Below are 6,050 nucleotides of genomic sequence, written 5' to 3'. Positions count from 1 at the left end.
CACAATGTCATAAAGCCTCATCACTCATTATCCCCGCAGGACTCTTGCCTGGTACTCCCCTGCCTCCACATTCCTGCAGTGGTACAGGCACTGCTGGGCAACCCCTCTCTATGTAAACACATTTTCCAGGACAAGTTGTTTTGTTCTGGCAGGTTTTTCAATCAACACACTTTTTCTAAGCAAGGGCTACAGTAGACATCAGACCAAGCCGTGACCTTTCCTCAAAGATCCCTTGACCCACTGGGGATATGAGCAGGTGAGCAGAAGCTGACTTGTGAGCAAACATCTGTAAATTCAGTGCAGGTGCAGTGAGAGCTCAGGGGAGGGACCGGCAGTGTGTGCTGCGATGAAGACAGTAAGATCAGGGGTCAGCCTGGCGGAAGGGAAGATGAACTGTAGAGAAGGGGAAGGAGTAAGGGAGGACTTCCTAAGAAGGGGTTATAGGTTAAATGAAGCCCAGGAGCAAGAAAACTGATAGCTGTATAGGGAAGAGAAGATGGAAAAGAGAGAGAAAACTTCTCTGTGATCCACGCCTAGCCATGCCTGAAGTCCCTCTCACCACCTCTCTGAATCTGTGCTCTGCCTCTTCCTTCCCTGTATAGCTCCTAGAGTTGGGTGATGCAGGTAGCAGAGTGATAACCCTTTGCTGAACCTTAAACCCAGTTATCACTACATCACATCTAACCATAGTAACAAAAATTCCTTGGTATTGGTTAATTTCCATGCCATGTCCAATTGACCCTACATATTTCTCAAATGCCCTTTTATAATCAGTTCAAATTGTGATCAAAAAAATGTACACACATTGCATCTGGTGATTTTATCTCTTTAAATTTCTTTTAATTTTCTAACAACAATTCTTTTTGAAAAAGTTCAGTCATTTGCTCTCAAGAGTTGTTAAAGTAAGTTAAAATGAAAATCAGATTTCAAGAATCCCTAAGCAGACAAAGCCAGTTAGGTCTTGCTAGAGTTTGCATCTGGGAAGTCTACCAAAGGTCCAGAGTGGCAGTATTGGGAGGTGATGGAACCCTTAAGAGATGGGACCTGGTGGGAGGACTTTAGGTCATTGGAGTGAGTAATCCTGGTACAGGAGTGTGGGACTCCAATCTCTTCTTCCTTTTCCCCTTTCGCTTCTCAGCCATAATGTAAGTGGCTTTGCTAGGCCACATGCTTCCAATATGATCTACTTCTGTTCCCTGTTCCCCACCCACCACAGCCTGACCACTATAAATCGACCCCATCATGGGCTGGAACCTCCAAAACCATGAGCCAAGATAAACCTTTACTCTTCATTCGTTGATGAACTCAGGTATTTGTAATAGTGAATGAAAGCTAACATGGGCCTCATAAGTGACTTTAACCTTGCTTGATCTGCAAACACAAGTTAACCTTAACTTGAACTATTTTTCGTAAATGCCTATGAAAGAAAAACAGAGCTTAAACTCAATCAATCAGAAGCAGCCAACAAACTTATAATTATCTAACTAGGGACTTTTCAGTGGTATAGACCAAATAAGGCAACTTTATACCTACAACAAATCAGATACTTTCTTTCTTTATGTGTTGATCCTATAAAGCATCCCCCTTGGGTTTCCTGCACAGAGCTCCTGAGCCCCTTCTGGTTTGGAGATGCCTGATCCAGGAATAGTTATTTGTTCAAATAAACTCTTCAAAAGTTCATTATTTGTTTAGTTGAACTTTTTGTTGTTGTTGTTGATATGGGGATTGAACCCAGAGGAACTTTACCACTGAACTACATCCCCAGCCCTTTTATACTTTGAGGAAGGGTCTCACTAAATTACCATAGCTGTCCTTGAATTTGCAATCCTCCCACCTCAGCCTCCAAAGTAGCTGATTACAAATATGTGCCATCACAGTTGGTTCCATTTACCATTTTAGAAGGGTTTCTTTTATTCTAAATTTGGCTCACTGCATCCTCATATGAGGTATAATGCAAAAAAAAAAAAAATCACCTGCATAAGCAAGAGGCAGGGTACCCTTCCTGAGAAATATTCTCTAGATGGATAAAACATCACTTCTTTTCTTACACTAATATCCTGGATTGTGGTTTGAAGTGAGAGGAAAACGTAGCATGCACTTAATTTCATTCCAAGTCTACTTAGGGAATGTTTCAGACCTTAGGAATATGATGGATAAAGCAGTGATGGGAACAAAGGATACACCACGTCGGAGGGAAACAACACTGAGTTCTAGCCAGCTTAGGAGAAGGGAGGAAAACCAGAAGCAGTGAAAGCAGGTTTCCACTTTCCCCCATCCTCCCTGAAACCCTACTGGGAAAGAGCAAGGCCTTGCTGGGCCACTGCCAGTGGCCTGCACTGCCCCTGCAGGTGGACATTCTTCAGCCACAACATCCTCCGCCCTGGTTCAGGTTCTGCTTTGGAGACGACAAGAGTGTATGAGTGACTTCCGGGAATACTCAGTGCCAGACTCCTTTGACATCCTGTCGTGAAGGCATAAGGCCTCCAGCCCTGTCACTCTAGGGACGTGCCACTTGATGTGGATGAGGATTGGAGGAAAGAAGAGGTTTGAAATACACAGAGCCAGAAGTTAATCTGTGAAAAAGTCTTCAAGTCATAAAATAGTTACAATTAATGATAGGAATCAAAATTCTCACTGACATTTAGTCAAAATAGAAGTTCTCGACATTGAGCTGCGTGATGCTGCAGGAAAGTCTTTAGGAGTCAGCAACATGGCAGAAGACAGTCAAGACCAAAATCAAGAACTAGAAGACTGGTCCTTTTGATGGTCACTTCCCCAGCCGGAACCAGACCAGGAACTGCTAGCTAAACTACCTGGCCAGAGGGTAATGATGGGGAGAGTGGGTGATATCTCTGTGTGAGTGGTACCGGCGTGGGTACAAGTCCCTCTGCCCCATATCCTGGGTCTCCACTTGGGATGACCACCAGGCAGAAGGCACACTTCCTGGGAAGATCTGAACTGGTTCCACCCTGCCTCCCCTGTCTTCTGTCCTTTTCCAGGGGTAGTAAAGGGGGACCCGGATCCTTGGTAGTTCCTACCCTGGGACCCTGAATCATGACTTAATAAAAATTCACTGGAAAAGTAAAAAAAATATAGATATGTATAGAAATTCACTCGAGAATATACTCAAGAATATAGTACATAAATTTATAAATGCCCCATAGTTTTCTTCTTTATTGATGGGAATTAGGTGAAATATGATTTTTCAGATATTGTGTTTGAAAAACACAATCTTGTACTAATACTGCAAAGAGAGTACTTCTGTATCTGAAAGTGTATGATTTAAACACCCCAACTGTGAATAATAAAACAAAACTTTTTATCAACTCTGTTAGAGGAAAAGCTAGCTTATCTTTTTAATTTTTTGTATGAAAAATAAAAATGGCAGTTATCTAGAGAGATGATCAAGGCATATGAAGCCAAAATAGAAAATTCTAGGAAAATGAAAATCTTTATAGAGGTCTGTTAGGCAGTTATTTAGTAAAAAAATAATATATATGTCATCTTTCTGGACTTGGGGGATGTTTGTGGTATTTAGAAATTTATTCAAATTTATGTTTTGTGATTTCATTTCCTATTTTAGACATTCACTTTTATATATTTTTTAAAACTTAGAAAAAAGTGAAAGTTATAGAATAGATGAGTTAAGGAGTGATAATAAGATTGCACAATTGGATTTAACCGAATGATTCTTTTAAATATCCCAGTGCCTTTTGATTATTACTTCATAGAATGTTACGGCTTGAGAACTTTGTACACTTTAAGCCTCAGATAGTTGAGGAACTTAAGGTAGAGAAAAGTGACCAAGGTCCAAAGTCACACTGGAAGTTAGTACAAAGCCAAGTTAGATGCCAGGCGCCCTGCCTCCTGTGCACAAACCCCTGCCTCTGGGCACAGGACTGTAGCCCAGTGAGAGAGGCACACGGGCTTTTGCTGACGATTAGTTCCATCACTTACTGTGAAATGCACAGATTGACAAAAGCCCCTTTCCTCCTCTGAGCCACAGAGCCAGACAAAGCCAGATGCCTCCAGCCCAGCAAGCAGAGAGCAAGGCTCATTCCTGCAGCGTTGTTTTCAATCCATGCTTTGCACCCTCCCATCACCAGGGGCTGAGCTTCCCGCCTTTCTTTCCTGCTTCAAGAGAATCTGAGGCAGAAGATGCTGCGGATGCCTCCTGCTGGCCAGAGGGAATAGCGCAGGCCTGGCTCCCGCTCCTTTTTACAAGTTTTGGGAGGGTCCCCAGCAGTTTAAGACGCATACCCCAGATATAGGACTGAAATAGTACAGTTCTCAATGTTACAGGGGAAAGAAGATGTTCCATAAAACTTCTTCTTGATGCTCAACGACAATCAGGATTTTATCCACAAGATCCTGAAAGAATGGAGGGAAAGTGATTAGCCCAGATCAGTGCCTTGAGACTTAACACACTAAACACCAATGTTCACATGCAGATAGTGATTGGCTAAGTTTAGATTAGAGCCTGGAATCCTGCATTTCTACAAGCTCCCAGGTGATGCTACTGATCCAAGGATCACATTTTGAATAGGAAGATTCTAATTGAAAAGACATGGGCTGTGGAGTCAAACCAAATCGTCAGAGCCTTAATTTTTCCACCTACTAAATATATGATCTCAAAAACAGGACTTAATCATGTTCAGCCTTGAACTCCACAAATGTAAAAGGGCATGTCCACACCTACCTCTTGGTGCTCTAGTGTGGTATGCATAGATCCCCTAGGACACCTGATATAGTGGACATTCAGTAAACCATGACCATTAGCAGCATTTGAATTTCCTCCCATTAGGTTCATGTCCTCAGCAGTTCACTGCTTATGTATACTGGTAAAGGGCTTTGATTTACAGGCATGTAAATCACAACCTCACAAACTTGTGAATGGCATGGTCTCATTTATTAGCCCCTTACTGCCAAGGTTAGACACACCTACATCTGTAAACCCAGAGCTAACAGTCAGCTCAAAGCCGAATCCTTAATAGTGGTCCCAGTCGCCCCTGATGAATGTACATCTTCTCTCACATCCAAACTGGAAAAACACAGAAGAAATAAGATTGATGCTTCATCGCCAAACTGGAGGTGAGCTGTATTTCACGTGTGCTCTGGGCAGACACCGGAACGTGACCAGCAGGTAAAATTTTCTGAGATCACAATCGGAGTGACTCAGTACTGTGCAGCTAGAAGGGCTGGGTCCTCATACTAGCATCAGTGTTCTGTAATTGAGCCATCCCAGCAAACCTTTCAAGCTATTTAAGCCTCAGTTTTCTCATCTGTAAAATGAGATTATGATAATACAGTCAAAGTAGGCATGGAATGTGTAGTGCTTTGAAAATGATCATCTCCCTTTTCTTGGCTTGCTTTATGCGAGACAGCTTAGAATTTGAGATAAACTGGGACCCTTTCTTCACTGTTAGCTGTGGACCTATGGATTCAGGACATAAGACGCAGCACAAGTTATAAAAGCAGCCATTTGTAAATAAAGCAGACCCCGAGTTTATAGTCACAGAATTTAGGTCACTGAGGATTGATGAGCCATGTCCCCACCTGGATTACATCTTGAAACAAAATGACTGACGCACCTAAGTCCCTTCTCCCCCAAAACTCCAATAATGCCAAACTCCCATAGCTCCCCGGACCCAGGGACCCTTTCACGCACCTCTGTGCCTGGTCACATGTCCCTCCCTTTCCCTCTTTCTCAATCTTCCCCACAAGTCTGACCCAAGGATGAGGCAGAGCTCTGGGTGCAAAAGAAGACCTCAGGGATCTCACAGGCTGACCAGGAGGGCCAGAGGAGCATAGGGACATATGAATGGGAATGAAGGAAAACAGAACCCCAGACCAGACTGTATCACAGAACAGTCCCTGGTCGCCATCTCTGCTGCCACCGCCAACCACCTGAGGCCATCTGAGTGTGCACCACCAACACCGCCAGCCCTGCAGCTTTCCTGCCTTGCCACCATGACCACCGCTGCCTGAGCCTCATGGCGACACCTTCTTGGGCATGTCGCTTTCACGCACGCAAACACACACACAGCCCT

The 6,050-nt window shown here is 43.6% G+C and overlaps 1 pseudogene; it reads left to right on the top strand.

The window, feature by feature from the left end:
* The first annotated feature begins 346 nt into the window (after positions 1-346).
* LOC124985746 (cytochrome c oxidase subunit 6B1-like) lies at positions 347-2,957 on the top strand (annotated as a pseudogene).
* Positions 2,958-6,050: the final 3,093 nt, after the last annotated feature.

The sequence above is a fragment of the Sciurus carolinensis genome, chromosome 5 (genome assembly GCF_902686445.1).
Source record: "Sciurus carolinensis chromosome 5, mSciCar1.2, whole genome shotgun sequence".
Lineage (NCBI taxonomy): Eukaryota > Metazoa > Chordata > Mammalia > Rodentia > Sciuridae > Sciurus > Sciurus carolinensis.
The sequence above is the reverse complement of the archived record's forward strand: the minus strand, read 5'-3'. Positions and strand labels throughout refer to the sequence as shown.